Source organism: Siphateles boraxobius, unplaced genomic scaffold (assembly GCF_051911475.1).
Source record: "Siphateles boraxobius isolate OS27281-9 unplaced genomic scaffold, OSU_SipBor_1 46, whole genome shotgun sequence".
Classification (NCBI taxonomy): Eukaryota; Metazoa; Chordata; class Actinopteri; order Cypriniformes; family Leuciscidae; genus Siphateles; species Siphateles boraxobius.
This window is the reverse complement of record NW_027509097.1, coordinates 12,748,203-12,768,648: the sequence shown is the minus strand read 5'-3', so window position 1 is coordinate 12,768,648 and position 20,446 is coordinate 12,748,203. Positions and strand designations below refer to the sequence as shown.

At 38.6% G+C, this 20,446-nt stretch overlaps 2 protein-coding genes across 24 annotated transcripts in view; both read left to right on the top strand.

Annotated features, from left to right (window-relative positions):
- calm2b (calmodulin 2b, (phosphorylase kinase, delta)) overlaps positions 1-20,446 on the top strand; it is a 376,281-nt gene that overhangs the window by 78,933 nt on the left and 276,902 nt on the right. The window lies entirely within an intron of this gene.
- The window catches only part of nrxn1a (neurexin 1a), a 204,591-nt gene that overhangs the window by 54,643 nt on the left and 129,502 nt on the right, over positions 1-20,446 (top strand). The window contains exon 1 of one of the 23 annotated variants that reach the window (XM_077200879.1): positions 15,276-15,594. The exons of 21 other annotated variants lie outside the window; for them this stretch is intronic. The gene's annotated coding sequence lies outside the window, so the exon portion shown is untranslated. Of the gene's footprint in view, positions 1-15,275; positions 15,595-20,446 lie in introns of those variants that run through there. One more of the 23 variants, XM_077200876.1, reaches the window with a different exon arrangement.

The following is a 20,446-nucleotide window of genomic DNA, read 5'->3' as shown; positions in this document are numbered from 1 at the left end:
TAATGTTATAGCAGAGGCTGTAACATTAATGTGAAGAGGGAAAAATAACAAGAAAGCTAAACTGTTAATGCAGCGAACCTTAAGGATAAGCACACTTTACAAGATGCCTAGTTTAATGTGAGTTAATTCTGTTTTTCCCGTTAAAATTCTTCTGGATTCCGTTTTTTCCCCTTGTTTAATTTTTTCTGGATGGTTAAATTAAATTTTATTAATCAAAAAGCACATGTAATTAATTTTAAATCTTAAAACGTGTTCAATTTAACAGCAATTTATTAACAGTTTAACAAAAACATTTTTTTTATTTTTTTTCAAATTCCATTTTATTTTTACCCAGTTCTGTGCTTTCCGTTTAATTTAGTCTATATTCCATTTTAATGGTTTAGCCAAAAACATATCTAATATCTTAATTTATTAATTTGTATACAATAATAGGGCCTTATGAAACGTTTTTTAATTTCATTTAGTTCTTTTTCTGGGAATCAAATGAAGGCGCTCTTTAATTTTTTGGCAAACAAGTGCTACACAACAGAGGTTTACTGTTAAAATTATAATATGGAAATATGTTTTATTAATATTTGTATTTTTATTATTAGTAGCAGTAGTAGTATTACATTAAGATGAACATACTGTACAAGAGTAATATATTTTTATCGCAGTTTCTTTAAGTTAAACCAAACTTTTATTTTTACCGTTTGCCGTCTAGACCTTCTTCTGTGATGTGATGATAGTTTCTCTCAAATTAAATGTTGTCAAAGTGAGAATATTAAACGGCAAAAAGGACTATTTAAAAATGAATCCTGGATGTTCTGCGTCAATGAATGGCCCAGATGCACGGATCCCTTTACTACAAGCATGTGCGACGCTTGCGTTGCTTGTCTGTGCCATTCATTGCATTGTGGTGATTGCGCGCTGTTGCCATAAAGCCGACGTAAACTAGTGTTTTTCCTTGATGGCTCGCCACAGCCAGCACTTGATTTGGGCAGATCATACATGCTGCATGCTTATTGTTTCACTGACGTTGACAAGATGAACCCCTCAGGTATCGAAATTAGGTACCAAATGACAAGAAATTTTTTTGATACTTGATGGTATCGAGGCAATTTAGTCGGTGCCTAAAAAGTATCGAACTCGATACCCTGTCCTAGACAGTTTCCATGGCAACTCTGTATAAAGGCCTGCAGTGTTAATTTCGTTGACGAAAATAACGACGAAAATTATTCGTCAACGACATTTTTTCACAGACGAAAACGAGACGATAACTAAATAAAACCTAGTTTTGAATGACAAAGACTATGACGAAAATCTATTGATATTTTCGTCAACGAATAAAAACTAGACGAAAATGTTAGATAGTGACGATTTGGGAAGCGATCCGTCAGAACTGATGTCCTGCGTGTGTGGTAGATGCGCACATTTGTAGGCTACTGTAACGTGATCTACCCCGCGGTCATAAAACGTTAAAAAATGTGAACGTCTGGGAGAATGAGTAGAGCAGACATATAGATCCGGGGCCGGATATAGGCATGGGCAAGGAGGGGCAATGCCCCCCCAAATGTGTTGACTGCCCCCCCAAACGTGATGGCATGCAAAGATCCCAAATTTAAAAAAGATTTCAAGAAAAATTGAAATTGAAAGTGAGCGCTCTCTGCTCTCTATTCCTCATTCAAAGTAGCTACTGATTGGTAGATGCATAGGGAGGGCGTGGCCGCTTCTCCGGCTTGTGGTGAACCTGCTGAGCTTCACGTCTCAGTCAGTCACTGCAGGGCGGAGCACGCAGACACACTGTGACAGTGACAAACTTTCCAATGAGATTCTTGTCGCAAAAAATTATGTTGGAAAAATAATTCAAAAAGACTAATGATGATGAGAACGTAGAGTTTGTAGACCTCTCCACCATTTGCACATATCTACACGGGTATAAGAATGCCTTTCCTCAGCTCCATCGCATGTATGTGACCTCACTTGTGATTGGAATATCATCTGCATCATGCGAGAGCTCTTTCTCCACTTTGTCTCGGGTTCTTACCCCCTTCCGCCGCACTATGCTACATGAGAGAAAAAGAAATTTAGTTATTCTGGCTCACGAGAAGGCCATAACAACAGGTCTAGATATGGACGCATTTGTTAGGACTTTTGCACAGAAAAGCAGACGACTGATGCTATAATGACTGATATAAGCCATGCAGTGTACAGAGCTAAAGAAATGAAAACAAAAAAAAACAAAAAAAGAAATAAAAAAGATTGAAATAAAAAACGAAAGGACAGACAAGACAGACAGACAGATAAAAAAAAAAGATTAAAAAAAAGATAAATGCAGCCTCAACAGGGCACAAGCCAGTGTCCTATTTGTGTCCAACATAAAACCTATAAGACAAATCAAATGCTGATAGCTGATAGCTTTGAGCTGATAGATTAGAGCTGGGCGATATAGGATTTTTTCATTTCACAATATATTTTTTCATTTCTGGCCATATCGATATATATCACAATATAAATCAAATCACTATATTTATCAAATTTAAATGTTCCGTTAAATGACTTGCCCCCCCTGATATTCTACCTGCACCCCCTAGTGGGGCTGGCTGAATCCGGCCCTAATAGATCTCTGAATAAGAGTGACGATGCAAAAAAGAGCTCTATTCGGTGCGGTTTTCTTTGCGCACACACCTAACCCGAAGCGTGCAGTCATGCACAATACACCTACAGCGCGCGAGTAGGCTACTGAATTGAGCTCTCTTTCGTGTCTGAATGGAGAAATACACAACAGTATGTCTAAATGTCCTTTTTGGAGAGTTTTCATGTAAACTATGCTGGTTATGTCTTAAACTGTGAGTGTGTCGGATGTGCATCAGTGTAATTGTATCCGCATGTCATTGGACATGATCCGACGTCTTAAAGTGACAGTGGCAATAAACCTAATGCGGTCCGTGTCCTTAATTTTGATCAAGCAACAAAAGAAAAAGAGAAAAGCATTCACTGTTTGTTAATAACTTTAATAAGGATTAATTATATTTAATTCATACAAATAAATATGTCTGCTTGAAAGAATAAAGAATGATGTGTAAGTAGTTATAAGGAATGAATATATCATTCATTGTAAAGAAGACTGTGTTGTACTTTAGGAAAAGTGGTTTTATTTCATTTTAAGATATTTTTTAAGTAACAGCAGTTAAATCTGTATCTGTATTGCATGTTCAAACTTAAAAATCATTCATATTTATAGGTTAATAGATGTTTTCTCCGGGAGTATATGGGTTTGGAAATTTTAGAGAAATTCTAAATTAATGCATTACAATTGAACTAAACCCATTATATTTTAGTCGACTAAATCTACTGTAGATTTAGTCGACTAAAATGTTATTGTATTTCGTCGACTAAAACTAGACTAAAACTAAAACAATTCAGATGACTAAAATATGACTAAAACTAAATGGCATTTTAGTCAAAAGACTAAGACTAAAACTAAATCAAAATTTGCTGACAAAATTAACACTGAAGGCCTGTTTACATGAAGAACAATAACTGTAATGATAATTTTATTGGCGTCCACAACAACCCACAATAACGTTTAGTTAAATATGAGCGCCCGCTGCAGTTCTGTCGTCTGCAACTATAAATGCTTGCTCTTTAAAGTCAGGTGGATTTTGATTCGCTGTTTTTATCGTTCATCAGATGGAAAATGCTGTTCTGAAAGTGATTTCAACATTTTAACGGTGGTGTTGAATATTATTAAAATGTTATAACTAATAGTTATTGTTATAACTATTGTTCTTGGTGTGAACGAGCATCAACTTGCTGCTCAGACCTATGGTATGTTTCCTACTTAGGTCTGCTTGATTTTGGTTTCTCCATAAGTAGGCTAATTAAATGAAATGCATGTGTATATATATTGAAAAAAAACTGGCTGTTTTTCTATATATTTGTTTTTCAAACAGCCTTGGGTAGGTCATTAGCTTAGGACTGTTTACCTCTTGTTAAGCGAGCATATTATCTGTGTTTTGTGCACCTTCTCCCAGCATCCTTTGCTGTTGAATAAAGCAAAGACAGTGCCAGGTAATTAGGGAGATTTTGGCCGGCTTCTGGAACATCTCAGCCTTTCTTTCAATTGCACAGCTCATTAAAACCCATGCCCATTGACACAAAATCTTGCACTGTGTCCATTCGGCACTGCTAAAACAGCATAGCGATCAAACAGACTGCATAACTTCAGAAGAATGTGTGGCAAAGCACAGTTTGTTTTTAGAGAGTGCTAAAATCTGCAAATGCAGCTGATATTCAACCGGAACCGAATGGCAACAGAAGCATCGACCGCAGCACATTGAATGGAAGTCCCTTGTGATGTCTTTGCCCTGAACTGCCAGTCACATTGGACATCTCTGCGTGAGCGGCTCAGGGTGACCACTGGGGCTGCTTCTCCCCCTAGCAGCGCTGACAGCTGGTCAATTGGCTTTAGAGAGCCGAGGCCAATCTCGGCTCGCATGCAGAGTGGTGTAAGTGACCTTGGGCTTGTCCGTTGAGATGGCCAGGGAGAGTGGGATGAGATATCCATACAAAAGAGACCATTTTTATACTTTACATTGTTAATTCAATTTCCACTCTGTTCTATTTTTGTATCCTCGGATCATTGTTTTTCCGAAGGTATCTGAGATTTTCCCCACTCTCTCTTCCTCGCTTTCCTTTCTCCTCTATGACCTGCTGAGTTCAGGGGAGAATTTATCCTCCGGGAAGCCTGGCTCAGTGTCAACTTCAGCATTTCTCCATAGTGTTCCTGTTTACCTTTCAATGTGAGTTAATACTCTGTCAACACCATTAATCCCCAGCATAATAGGGAGCGTCCGCCAGCGTCCACAGTGTTTACCAGGCTGCCGACAGCTCGCCGAGATTGATTCAGTGATGCTTTATGTCCGGCAGTCTGATCTAATGACATGGCTGTAAATTCCCAGCATGGAAGGGGCCACGGCTGCAGCGCCTATAGTAGTTTTGTGAAGTTTTTTCTTCCATGCTGGGTTCAGCCCAATGGGGACTTCTTTAAGACTGCAAGGGAAGCTCGAGTTCCCCTATAATGTACAACAATGAATGGTCAAATATGTACTATTGTTAACATTTTATTGACTAAAAATGCGTTAGAACACATTCATCTCGAAGACGAGTTTGTTCAGAATCAGCATATAGCAGGTCGGCTGACTCAATTTCCTTCTCATTCATTCCTGAAGCGTCACAGTGCATTTCCCTGTTGAAGCCTAGCGTCCTTTGACTTCAATAGGGCTGCTTTGAACAGTTTTTTTTCAGTGCATCGAAACTAGACGGTTATTGGATAAATGGTGTGATTATGTCCCGCCCACGGATGCTCAGCGTCTCTGGGGGTGAATGGAGGAGTGGGCTGACCTGGACTCGGGGCTTCTGCGTGACGTTTGGAGGGTCTGTCGAAAGACTGCATCTCCTTTTGATTGACAGATGACGGAATTTTACAAGTGTAGTCGAAAGACAAACTGCTGCAACCTATTTCTTGGTATTTGCTTGGCGAAATTGCTAGCCAATTTTCATCATACATTTCACACAATTATACACCACATTCCTTATTACAGTTTAACCTAATTCCCACATTTCCTCCGTCGAGTTTAATATCCTTTTTTTTTAGATCATTTGTTCATTCGTTCATACAGTAGGCTAGGCTAGCTAGGCTATAAATAAATGGACAATTTTTATGATGTAGGCCGAAAATTAGCTTCCCCTCTTTGAAAGACCAGGAGTCGCCACTGGTTCAACCTCACATCTGTTACTATACCGCACCATGCTTCTTATTGGGGCCCATTTAACACTTCTGTTAGTGAATTTCATGTACTTTTTTCCCCATACTTGGCTTACTCTCTACAGAGAACCGACTAAAACACAAAAATTAGCTTAACTGTCTATTTGTGTGTCTATATGTGTCAGAGAGAGAACACGAGTGGGTGTCTGAAATCTCAATGACAGACAGCCGCAGGAATGAGTGTGTCGGTCTGTCAGGGACATGTTTCGAGTGTGTGTTTGTGTGAATGTCTGTAAATTGTCTTCTGTGCTGAGAGCTTCGATAGGTGGGGTGAAATACAATCTCTTTTTCATTTCTCCATGAAACTGGTTCACTGTCATAACCCCAATCCCTCTTAAAGAAACTGCCAATTTGGGCACTGGGGCTGCGTGACTCGCGCACTACGGCACGGTCTGGGTCTGAATCTGGAGAGCCTGATAATAGATCAAGTGTGTCAGTCACATCTCCCACCCTCCTCTTCTTTTAGCATCCTTGTAATGAACGAATAGATTTTTTCTGTAATTTCAGTTAAATTAGCTCTAAATTATTATCATGTCCTATTATTCATTTTTATTTTGTTTTCTTACATTATGTTGGATTAATGTACAAACAGAAAAGCACCAGTTCTCAATGTTTTTCAGAATAGCGATAAACATCTGTTAGTTATCACCTCCAGTGGGATGTAAATTGTGTATCTAGATCTTTCCATTCTCTCCCTTTTGTTCTTAGAAGGACAATGCTGATCTTTGATAGCATACAATGATAAATGACTGAGTTGCTCATTCCCTCCCCGTGCTCATATTAGCACACTGATATTTGACTGACAGCCTGTCATGGAATTACACTTGCTGTTGCATGGTTCGCACGTCTTTGATGATTGCTGTCGAGGGAATGACATCTGTTGAGATTTCCACACCGAGTGTTACTCACAGTGGATGCCATTAAATCAGCCCCTTACCCGACACCCCACCCCTCCACCCCCGATATTGGCAGTAAAAACTCGCCTCAGGAGCCGAACCAAGATAATGGCTTTCCCATTACAAATACACCAATATTTGTAAGACTGCAAACTCGCCACAAACCCACAGGGACTGGGGTACGAATTACATTTTCGCTCTTATTGGATACCATTTGAAGCGTGCTCTGAGAGATAACTTTTATTTCTTGTGCCCTGAAATCAGAAACCGGTTTCTGCGAAGCCAAGTCGACCAAGATTAATGTCAGATTTCTACTTTCTCTATGTCAAAGCCCGGTCACATGTCCATCCAATCGAACCCACTGATGTCTTTCGTCTCTGTTCTATCTGTAAATGCATTGCTTTGGTTGTGTTATATTTATTTATTTATTTATTTTATTTTAGACTGAGTAGAGAGGATAGAATGGAGCAGCAGGAAAACTGTGACAAAGCAGAACGATTTTGTTAGCAGAGCAGCCATGCGGGATGAGATAAGTGACGGGGGCCATGCTCATGTGTGTACGTTGAGCAGTGAAGCATGTGTAGCACGGCAAGTTGTCACTTTAGAAACGTGTGCGTCGTAGGGGCTACAAGCTGGGTCACCTTCCATCCAACCGGAGAGCCGTGCTGTGTTCAGGTAACATTCCCAGATGACCGCAGAGATGGAAGGCTTGTTTCATAAATGTATTACTGCACTGCAAAAAATCCAACTTTCAAGTTCAAAATCCTAAAAACAAGACCAATTTACTTGAGAAGCTATCCTGCATAAAACATTTTTTGTGAGAATATGCCTCTACCAGTGTATTTTGTCTTACTGCAAAGGCATATTTTGCACCTGTTTTATAGATTTTAACATGAAACCCAAGAAGCTGTTGTTTACAGTGATTTTAGAACAGCTAAGGGTTTTGTTAGGCATGATGCACAGTGGTTAGCTACTACATATACTGTACATTTAAAGGTTTCATAAAATAAACACAGCAACAAAAACTTAATTATTTATTGAAATTTGATTGGAAGTATCACACAGATGCATTGGTGCAGTAATACTTATGTAATGAGGTCACAGGTTTATGTTTATCATATTTTATAACGGCCTCAGCCAATAACAATCAAGGACCAGAAGTCTCTGTTTTATAAAAACTAGTTTAAAACAATTTAAGCATGTTTGACCAGAGTGGTATTTGGAAGGTTGTCATCTGCATGACTGTCTGAAGGTCACAGTTGAGGGTGGAGAAGTGCAACGTGCTTCTAAAGGCCTGGGGACTTTATTTATTCATTATACAATAAAAAATGGTAATAATAACTACAATCTTCTTATGCAATTTTAATGTAATTCTAACAAAATACAGATATGTTTTTTGGTGTCCTGATTACATAACAAATATTCTGTCACTCCCCAAGCCTGGTCGACTGCCGTGCTCAGATGCTCTGTGATTTATTCCATCGAGCAATATAAAAAAATGAAATGAAGTGGCTGAGAGAAAATTAAAGACAAGGTGATTGAGAGAGGTAAAGACAGAGAAGCCCCAGTCTCTCCTTTAACTTATATACGCACATAAACACTTGAGGCATGAAATGAACAATTGCAAATTTTACAGAGGCAGAATTATGTAGATGAAGTGAAGGTAGAAGGAAGGGAAGCTTATCAGAGAGCGGCAGGGCTGCTCCCTCAGCTCATCTCTGGGTGTGTGTGTGTTTCTGGATCAGGAGTCATTCATAAAGCTTGAGCCGAGGTGTGTACGTCTGTGTATACGGAGATGAAGGAAGCTGAAGCCCGGAGTGAGCCTGAACCTGTACCTGAGGACGGTGTAGCTTTCAACTGCCTCATTCCATCGTTTAGTCTTCCTGCCAAGCTACATGGTCCCCTATTTATCATTCCAGTAGCTTTGGCTTTTTGTTGCTTTCCATCTTCACTCTGTGGAGAATATGATTATCGTGGCGTTCAGGAGGAGGAGATGCAGACCCGAGTGTAATCGTCTTGTTTGTCTCTACTGGTTTTTGAATATGAAAGGTAGTTCTGTGCTCGTACTGTTTCATATCCAACATAAGCTACAAGGACACTTTGATGTTTTCGGTTGGGAGAACGTTCTGTTGCGTATTCTTTTCAGTGACTTGGTTGTTCTGAAGCGGAGCTGTCCCATGTCCTGTCTTTGCAGTCATCTGACTCAATGGGTGGTCCATTTAATTCCCTTCTTTGATCTGGTAAGCACGGAGGGGAGCTTTTGCACAGAAAAATGAGTGGTTGCGTCTCCCTTCCCAACTGTCTCAACCTGCTCTTGTTTTCCCCTGCACCAACAATTACTATCAGGGCTTGCCGACACCCTCCTTCCCCAATCTTTAGTTGTCTCCGGAGAATAGGAGGAGAAGGGTGCATATGTAAAACACACTGATGTGTTAATCACATTTTGTAGTGTATTCGAGTAGTGCAGTCTCGCTGTGAAGCAGTGTGCAGCGCTACAGCGCTAACCATTGTGTCTTCTATCATGGATTGTAAAATGGCTACTGGAGCGACAGTAGTGAGCACATTTTCTGTGAGAGGAGAGAAAAGAGGGAGCAAGCACAGCTATGCTTTCATTAAGGCGAGACACTACAGGTGAATAGGGTAATTTTTTTAATTCTCAGATATCACCATGAAACTTTGCCAGTTGATTAAGTACATTAAGATGAGAAAAAAATGTATTACAAGTTTTCTGTAATTTAATGTTTAAATATGCAAATGAGGCATTGTCTAATTAAAAATACGCGCTATTTTGCATATATTTTAAAAAACGAAATCTGAGTATTGGACAAAGCCAGGTTCAAAATTATTTTTTCTTTGTTTTCACATATTCGATGGGGGAAAAATTACAGAGGGATTTATGGATATCTACTTTTGTTATCCTGTAAATCAGAATATACTGCCAATAGCCTTAAAAAATTATTTTCGCCATGTTTTTTGGAATAAAATGTTATATAAATCAGGCTAGGAATAACATATTTACAAATCCCTCTGTAAATGTCTTATACCTAGTTATAAATATAACTAGGTACAAGACTGGAAAGATTGGTGTAGATAGGTGCTACTGAAGTGGAGATTTCGGACTTGGAGTATGAGAGAACAGTCATTTTGAGAAAACGGGCTTTAAAGATTTAGCATCAGCCAATGAGATTGCGCATTTAGAGTAAAATCCCCCCTTTTATTTTCACGATTGGTTGCTGATAAAAAGGAAATGACCATATTTGGATCAGGTAGTATTGTACAGGAGAAAGAGAGAGCTTTCTAACTGTGTGTGTGATGACCGGTTGCATATCGTGATCGCGGAGCAGAGGGATGATTTATAACGACAACTTTTGATGAATTTATGAGAAATCTACAGACGCGAACAGACAAAGTGTAGTAAAATAAAGACCTAAATGTGTATTCCAGACTTTTTTCACCACAACTCTGAAAGAAGACATGTTATTGAAGACAAATATCCCAAAATTCTCTCAAAATTGACCAGCGAAAAAAAAAATATGTTTTTGCCTGCCGTGTCTCGCCTTAAGAAGGGCTAGTTCATACTGACCCAACAAATTGCAAAAAGTTTGTTGAAAAAAGGCACATTTTTTGTTTTGTTTTGTGATCCAGTGAAAATGTTATATCCTTATAACAAGATTTACTTGTTTTACAAGATTTTTTGAGAATGTCTTGTATTGTCCTGCCCCACTGGCTTCCCCCTGATTTTAAGCATAAATGTATCTAAAATTTTACAACAAAAGAAAAAAAACAGGGAAAGAATTTAATTAATTAAAGTTATATTCTATACACATGTCTTAAGGTGTGGTCACATTAGTATAATTTCAGAAAGAATTGTCAATTGTGTAGTGATATATGAAGCAGAACTTTCAAACCAAGCAGCTTTCTGTTGCTCAATGCAGCAAATTTAAGTTACTCATTTATTCATTTATAATGGGGTGGCAGTGGCTCAGTGGTTCATGTAGGTTGTCTACAAACCGGAAGGTTGGTGGTTCCATCCCCAGTTCCACCTGACCAAGTGTCGAGGTGTCCATGAGCAAGACACCTAACCCCAGTTCTGTTGGCCTGACCATCACCACAGCTACACCAGCACTTTTACTCATGTCATTAATAGAAGATTGGCAGACTGTCATCTTTTAACAACTATTTTGTTAGTGACTGTTAGCGCAGTGTGTACTAGGCTTAATGCAAGGTAGACTGACTCTTACTATGGAGTTCTGTCAGCTTCCTGAATGAAAGGAGAGAAGAATTGGTGGCAGCTCTTTGAGGGTCCCAACTGGGGGAAACGGTACAAACGATGTGGTCACTCCATTAGTGGTTACCTTACACATCTCTGTTTGTCAGAGAGCGTAAATATAGTGAATAACTGAATGATGAAAGCAGAGACATGCATAGACATACTAGCAGAGATCTGTTATGTTATCATATTCAAGCTTCTAAAAATACACCGGTGCTGAGAGGACAGCTTTCCACACAGCGTCAAACCGAGCTTACTTTAGTGATCTGGAGAGTAATGGAAATACAGGTCTGAGATAATGGCATTGATATGCAGTAGGGATTAGAGAGCTCTGCATACTGGCTCTATATGTTGTCTCTGCTGTGATGGGAAGGTATACAGGTCCTTCTCAAAAAATTAGCATATTGTGATAAAGTTAATTATTTTCCATAATGTAATGATAAAAATTAAACTTTCATATATTTTAGATTCATTGCACACCAACTGAAATATTTCAGGTCTTTTATTGTTTTAATACTGATGATTTTGGCATACAGCTCATGAAAACCCAAAATTCCTGTCTCAAAAAATTTGCATATCATGAAAAGGGTCTCTAAACAAGCTATTAACCTAATCATCTGAATCAACTAATTAATTATAAACACCTGCAAAAGATTCCTGAGGCTTTTCAAAACTCCCAGCTTGTTTCATTACTCAAAACCGCAATCATGGGTAAGACTGCTGACCTGACTGCTGTCCAGAAGGCCATCATTGACACCCTCAAGCAAGAGGGTAAGACAGAAAGAAATTTCTGAACAAATAGGCTGTTCCCAGAGTGCTGTATCAAGGCACCTCAGTGGGAAGTCTGTGGGAAGGAAAAAGTGTGGCAAAAAACGCTGCACAACGAGAAGAGGTGACCGGACCCTGAGGAAGATTGTGGAGAAGGACCGATTCCAGACCTTGGGGACCTGCGGAAGCAGTGGACTGAGTCAGGAGTAGAAACATCCAGAGCCACCGTGCACAGGCGTGTGCAGGAAATGGGCTACAGGTGCCGCATTCCCCAGGTCAAGCCACTTTTGAACCAGAAACAGCGGCAGAAGCGCCTGACCTGGGCTACAGAGAAGCAGCACTGGACTGTTGCTCAGTTTTGCATGTCATTCGGAAATCAAGGTGCCAGAGTCTGGAGGAAGACTGGGGAGAAGGAAATGCCAAAATGCCTGAAGTCCAGTGTCAAGTACCTACAGTCAGTGATGGTCTGGGGTGCCATGTCAGCTGCTGGTGTTAGTGCACTGTGTTTTATCAAGGGCAGGGTCCATGCAGCTAGCTATCAGGAGATTTTGGAGCACTTCATGCTTCCATCTGCTGAAAAGCTTTATGGAGATGAAGATTTCATTTTTCAGCACGACCTGGCACCTGCTCACAGTGCCAAACCACTGGTAAATGGTTTACTGACCATGGTATTACTGTGCTCAATTGGCCTGCCAACTCTCCTTACCTGAACCCCATAGAGAATCTGTGGGATATTGTGAAGAGAAAGTTGAGAGACGCAAGACCCAACACTCTGGATGAGCTTAAGGCCGCTATCGAAGCATCCTGGGCCTCCATAACACCTCAGCAGTGCCACAGGCTGATTGCCTCCATGCCACGCCGCATTGAAGCAGTCATTTCTGCAAAAGGATTCCCGACCAAGTATTGACTATTGTGTGCATAACTGAACATAATTATTTGAAGGTTGACTTTTTTTTTTTTGTATTAAAAACACTTCTTTTATTGGTCGGATGAAATATGCTAATTTTTTGAGACAGGAATTTGGGGTTTTCATGAGCTGTATGCCAAAATCATCAGTATTAAAACAATAAAACGCCTGAAATATTTCAGTTGGTGTGCAATGAATCTAAAATATATGAAAGTTTAATTTTTATCATTACATTATGGAAAATAATGAACTTTATCACAATATGCTAATTTTTTGAGAAGGACCTGTATAATGAATGTGTGTGCTGTCCATGTGTACGTGTGTTCATTGATCAGTTACAAGGCTGTTCTGGCACGTATAGACTGTATGCCATATTGCGTCCATGCTGGAGAGCTTCAGCAGAGAGGGTAGTGCTCTGAGTGCTGAGATTCTGAGCTTTCCTCCCTGCTGTTATTCAATATCAGCACAGACCCATGGATCCACATTCACGGTCTGACGATAACATCAAATTACACTGATCCAGCACAGAGCTCTGACTGAGTTTACAAAGAACACCTCTCTCAAACTCTCTCTTTCTGTCTGTGGGAATCTTGGCAGTCTGTTCACGCCCACCTCCTGTTTTTCTTTTAGGAACACTGCACCCAAAAATAAAAAGTCTGTCATTTTCTCAAAAATGCACAAAAACAGCATTTTTTTGTCTCTCTTTTTTATTAATTAAATTACTTTTTGTTAACGGTTCTCGTGCTCTTCTGCTGATGCTGACGAAACACCATACTAAATAGAGAATCCTGCATTACTGAATCTACAGCACATAAAACAAATGACTCTCACGAGCCAGTTCTTTTTAGTAAATCAAAAACAAATAGCACAACCAGGATAGTCTCATTCCTACATAAAATAAATGATTCTAAGCTGTTTTTTTAGTGAATCAAAACATACAGCACAACCAGTATAGTCTTATTCCTAAATAAAATAAATGACTCTAAGCTGTTTTTTTAGTGAATCAAAAACATAAAGCACAACCAGTATAGTCTTTATTCCTATATAAAATGAATGACTCTAAGCCATTTTTTGTGAATCAAAAACATACAGTGCAACCAGTATAGTCAGATTCCCAAATAAACTACTTTATGCGCCTTTTTTTGTGTGAATCAAAAACACAGCGCAACCCGTATAGTCTGATTCCCGAATAAATGACTCTTATGAGCCAGTTCTTTTTAGTGAAAATGAAAAAATACAGCGCTACCAGTTTATTCTGATCCCAGAATTAATGACTCTTATGTGCCATTTGTAAGTTGTTGTGTGGATCAAAAACATACAGCGCAACCAATATAGTCCGGTTCCTAAATAAATTACTCTTATAAGGCAGGTCTTTTTAGTGAACATAAAAAATACAAGCCAACCAGTATAGTCCGATTCACAAACAAATGACTGGTATGTGATATGATATACCATATTATATGAGCCGGTTGTTTCTAGTGAATCAAAAGCCAACAGCACAACCAGTGCAGTCTGATTCACTCTAAATTGTAATCACTCTAAATTGTAATCACTCTAAATTGTAATGTGGACTCATGCATTTTCTGTTAAGTTACTGTTCAAACGATGTGTATTGTGAAACGCGCTATATAAATAAATGTGAATTGAATTGAATTGATTCCTGAACAAATGACCTTGAGTCAGTTATTTTTAGTGAATCAAAAACATGTCAGAGCAACCATGATTCCTGAACTAATGATTCTGGTGAGAATCTAATGAGTTGAATCTAATGAATCTAATGAACTAATGACTTGATTCTTTGTAGTAAATCAAACAAATACAGCTCTCAAATATGCATGGTTAAAGATAAACATTACAAGGTTTTTTTAGATTATTTATTTATTTTATAAGGTATTTTATTATAAATATATAGTTAGGTCAATCATTAATACAGTGATTGACCCAACTATATATTTGCAAAATAATATTTAAGCGGCAGTTATGCCACTTCTAAGAAGTATTAAATGATAATGAGAATTATTTCATTTGGTAACACTTTATTTTACAGTGTCATTGTTACATATGTTACATGTACAGTAGTTATTATAGTAATAACTATTAATTATGCATAATAACTTGCAACTTACCCTAAACCAAACCAAACCCTAATCCTCACACTATAGTACATGTAGTATTACTCAGTACTTAAATGTATAATTACAGCATAACAAAGACACTTTAAAATAAAGTGTAATCTTTACATTTTCATTTGAACTATTACATTTCACTATTACCTTATACGTCTGTCTTTCTCACTGTCTCTCTCTCCTAATTGATCTGTTTCCCACTTCATCTTGTTTCTGTTCTGCTTTTGCTCCCTCTGATGCTTTTTTTCTGCTGATCTCTCCATCTCCTCACCTCTGTTTTTCTCGAAGTATGTTTATATCCATGTCTCACTCACCCCTCCCCCTCTCTCTCTCTCTCTCTTTCTTTTTCTCTCTCACTTTTGCTAATGGGGTGCTCTGAGGTCTTGTGTGCAAGGAGTTGGCAGAACACTGGGACATATGGCAGGGACTGAGTGAGAGGGTTGGCTGCTGGTTTGATGCTCCAGAGAGGTAGCTGGCTCTGACAGGTCGGACAGGTCCCAACGCATGGAGGAGGACTTTCCAAAATAAAAGTGCCCGCACGGGTTTCTCAAGAAGAGCTGTGAAATAAATAACGTTAGTGGAAGAATCTGTTTTCTCTCATCATCTTGGCTGGTTTCCAGATGCCGTATGAACCGAATCTTCTCGGTGAAATTGAGGCGAGATCTGAGGATTATACGTCACTCAACCACAGGCTTCTCGATTTAATGTGGTGTCCTAGAAAATGCCAGCGTTTAAAAACACTGAGCCTCCACACCTGGAAGAGAGAGTTCAAAAGTTTAGACGGATTCGTTAGGAGAGGCAGAGATGCCTGTAGGACGGTAGGCTGCGTGTCTGTCTGATGCCAGTTTGTCTCCATGCATTTGCATAAGAAAGGCTGTAATGAGGTGCTGTGGCGGTGGAGAAAGCATTTTGAAGTGAGTTGTGACTTCGCGCTGCATGTTCCACAGATTCATGGCTATTTTTTGAGAGATATGTGTTTGGAGCGTTTAGCTAAAGGTGTCTGGTCACAGCTGAATATAGGTATACGTTTAATAGTGCCATTTCTCAGAATGATAATCAGACGAACTTGTTCACGAACCTTTTTTTTTTCAGTGAATATTTTTTTTTTCAGTCAATACTTTTTTTTCTGTGAATCTCAGATGCGTGAATGCATTTTCAGCCTCTAAAAAAGCATCCGGCCTTGCCATTTTTGAATAAAAGCCTTTGAATTATGTTTATGGAAGATCAGTTGCCAAACTATATTTTGCATTTCATGTTTAAAGGTGCAGAAACCATGAATCATCCCCATATTTTGTAAAAGTGATGTGCTTTCAGCCTCTTCAATACTTAATCATTAGAATGTTATTCCTAACCCTTTTATTTTATTTTTACCAGATATGAGCTCTTATCTCAGCAGAGAAAGAATCAATTATCATTCCTCCCCACCAAAATGGATAATACTGCCATTTGGAGAAATCGTAATTTCAGATTGAACAGCATCCACAATGCAGCCGCCTCGACATCCGGATCCTCGAATAATGAGCCAGCCAGTCTTTTGTGCTTTTTGTATCTTTCGCCATCTGATCCCATTCACTGGCAGACTTATGATGTGAGGAATAATCAATCAAACAATAAATCAATATTCAACAAAAAAACATCTGCGGCCAGTCAAGTGTGAAACACTCCTCCGTAGCGCGGACTCAGATAGCTTGACGGGTCTCGGCTGCGCTCTGAGACGGAGAAATTTTGATAACCGGCCTTATCAAGGTCGAAGCGGCTAAGCAGACTGAATAAACTTGTCACACATAATATAGTGCTCTGTCTGAACGTTTGGGGGAAAATACCATCACGCAGGGGAATTAATTGAAATTATGGACGACAATATGTATTTATATTATGTCAGTTAATGCACTGAAGGTACTTGAGGCCCTTCTTAGCAGCTGAAAAAGCTCACTTGCAGCGTAACTAGACCTCAGAGTCAGTTTAATGGTATCGTTGCTGTCCACGGTCCATAGCCCCCGGTATATATTTAGCTTGGGTAATTGCGGTGTTATTATCTTCTGTTGTTGTCACTCCTGTTGTTTTTCTTGCCGTTGTTAGATTGAGACTCGGCTGCGGCTTTGGAGCTGCTCTCATTAACTCACTGTGCTATCATCTCCAGTGGCAAAACAAGCTGCCTGAGTGAGTGTACTGCTCACTGGGATCCACTTAGACCTCTCCTCTCCTTTACTCTTATAGCCCCTATACATACTGTATGTGCAGTGAGGTTTACATTCCCCTCTTTTCTCATGAGTTTACACACCTCTATCATAGTCTGCAAGGTGTTTTTACATTTTAATAAGAATAATAATTTAAAAAAATGTATGCCCCGAAGAAACTGCTGAAAATATATTTATTTAATAATTAAAAGTTAATGTTTTTTAAATAAGTTTCTTATGCTCACTAAGGATGAATTTATTTGATTAAAAACAAACAAAAATATACAATAATTAACTAAATTGAAACCGTAAGATAGTTTTATAAAAATGTTCTGTTTTAATATATTTAAAAAAAAAGTATTCCTGTGATGGCAAATCTGCATTTTCAGCAGTCAAATTACTCCAGTCGTCAGTGTCACATGATCCTTCAGAAATCATCGTAATAGAGTGGTGCAGGTATGACGTCACTTTGTAGGCCAACCGGCAGTTAGCATCACACTGGTTCACTCAACACAAAAATAGGATTTTACCATAGGCTTTTGGATTATCAATAAAAACAAAGTTTATGATACTTGCACGTTTTGTCCATCAAGATAATTTTCAGAGATGAACACAACTTTTATGAATTTTGAAGCCTAAATGCAGCTGCCAGAAGTAAAAAGCTAAAGGTAGGCTATAAACTAACTACACCACGGTCCCACGAATTCTAGGGCTGGAACCGAATATTCGTTCGGTGGGTTGGTATTCGATTTGAAAATGTGACATTCGAATATATTCGTTTTTTACCTAATGTATACTTCATGCCACATTGTGTCAATGTCAGTGGATTACATTTAATTCTGCTATGGTGAGGTGAGTGTCTACACACAATTAACATACAATCCACACACACACGCACACACACACACACACACAGAACACACACACACACACACACACACACTGAGTGCAAATTGTTTGGGGATGTACTGCTCTTACTATAAACTAGAATGGAGGACAATATTTTGCTCGAAATTATCAAGCTGGAGGCTCAGGGAAGAAAGGTGTGAAAATTGGAGAGAGGCGAAGTGAAGGCTGGTGATAAATGATAAAAACGGTGGATGTGTTATGGAAGAGAGAGAAAGAAATGTGTGAATACACATGCATGTAATATGAGCTTACATAATTGCTTTGCTTTTCCCCAGAGCTTTGAAGGGAGTTTCCTCACTTCTCTGACAAAGCAGCAAGATTTAAAAAAATAAAAATAAATAAAGATCATGTTTGTTTTATGCAGGTCAAAACAGAAGTGTTTCAAAAATGACTTAACGGGATATTTCAACCAAATATATACTCATGATCGTGTCGTTCCAACCCCTTTTGACTTTCTTTGTTGCTTGGACGAAAAATATAAAAAAATATTTAGCAGAATGTCCAAGAAGCTTATATTTCCCATACAGTGAAATTGAATTTTGAGCAGACAGTGGTGGTCACTGTTCAATTTCATTATATGGAAACAAGAAGCTTGGATTCGAACAGTTAGGCTATGGAATGTTGTTTTGACATCATTATTAAATAAAACACCAATAGCATGTGTGTAACAGCATGCTGTTACCCCCACCCCCTTCTCAAGCAGATTCTCAAGCAGGCACAGATACAAGTGGCTAAGCTATTACTTGAATGGGTTTGCAAGTAATCTTGATCTAGTGGACAAGCTTGAAGAAGTGTTTCCTCCCACTAGATTTATCTGTGCCCAGAGCCTCAGTCTCCTTTTCAGCCCCACTGTCGTTTATCTCTGCTCTTGTATTCCCTACAGCGTGAATGGGGCCATGGTGGTGAACCTATATGTGATTCACTATAACATATCTCTAGAGAGCCGATAAAGGGCGTTTGGCTAAAACGCAAAGAGAGGAAGAATCAAAGCATACGGATAAAATTAATGCACAAGCTAGCTGTGGCCACTGAGGTACAAGGTTGATGGGTGTATTATTTATACTTAAGTCAATGACAGTGCAGTATTTCTCTACAGATTACAAATTCATAGTCCATGAGCTACTGTTGAAATAGCTTTACTTTTTCTTACATAACTGTGAGCGAACTTCACCTTTCACGAAAATCAAGGAAGACAGCTTTGACAGTTTATCTGGCGCTTAGTCCCTGTTCAGTCTGACACCAAACGTTCACTGAGATCAGCCTATTCTGTCAGAGAAGCTCCTGTGATTTTAATTTATTTTCATTTTGGTGTCATTTAGTGGTGTAGTTTTATAAGGAGATATTAAAAGTGCCAAATTAATGAGTTTAATGTGCGGCGTCAATTATTAATGTTGACTGTTTTGTCTAGCATTATTGGCTTTGTTGCTTCTGAGGCCCTTGGAGATTGTGCTGTCGTAATATTGTTAAAGGGGATTTAATTACAAAATTTATATTTTATTGTGTTCTTATTCTTAAATATCAAATTTTAAATATCAAAATAATGAGTATGGAAAAAGATATGGGCATGTCAGAATGATTGTATGAAATGTCTGTTATTGAATAGAACTGTATTAATGTATTACCACCCCTGCAGTACTGCTAATTAGACCAAGTCTGTCATATTGCTTTTATCGCATGCAGCACACTACAGATAATTCAAGTTGACACTGCTTTTTTTTATTTTATTTTTTATTTTTTATATACCTCCGTTACTGGGGAAGCGCCAAATTGCAGCTTTTTTTCAGACGGTGTCATGGTGAGAGGGAAATCATACAGGAAAACATACTATAGCTTGTCTTCCTGTAGCATGGGAGTTCTCAATGGTTGAGTGACTGTGTTCAGCGTTCACAGGCTGTCGCCTGTAGCAGCTTTGAGGTAACAAGCCCACAGACGTGCTGCCCCCAACGTTCCTGTCTAAATTTAAGCCTGATGAAGAGATAATTGCTCAGTCTGCAGCGTACCAGGAGTCACTCCACAAGTGCGAACAGGAGCTATAGCAGTATATTGTATATATAGTATATTGAGTGGTTCTCAACTGATTTTTGTACTTAGAATTTACTTTGGACATCATGTGGAGACCCTACACACTAATTGTACAAAAGGTGCACTATACTTTTCAAAGTTTGGAGTACGTTTTTTTTTTTAAAGAACTTAATACTTTTATTCAGCAAGAACACATTAAATTGACCAAAAGAGGCAGTATAGAGAATTATAATGTTAGAAAAGATTTCTATTTCAAATAAACTGTGTTCTTGTAAACTTTTGATTCATTAAAGTATCCTTGAGGGGCCACAGTCCTGCAGAGTCTAGCCTCAACCTTGAAGTCCACAAGTGTAACAAAGAAACAACTTATTATTTAAGTAAACTACAGCCTGTTTGCTAATCTTCAACATGTTTTACGCTAAACAATACTTTTGTTGGGAATGATATGTAGATTTTACTATGATAAAAAGAGAGGTAAGACTCATTTGCGGCATTGCAATATTATTTAATAGTAATATTGAGTGATATTGAATATTGTCTAAAAGTAAAAAATACTGCTATT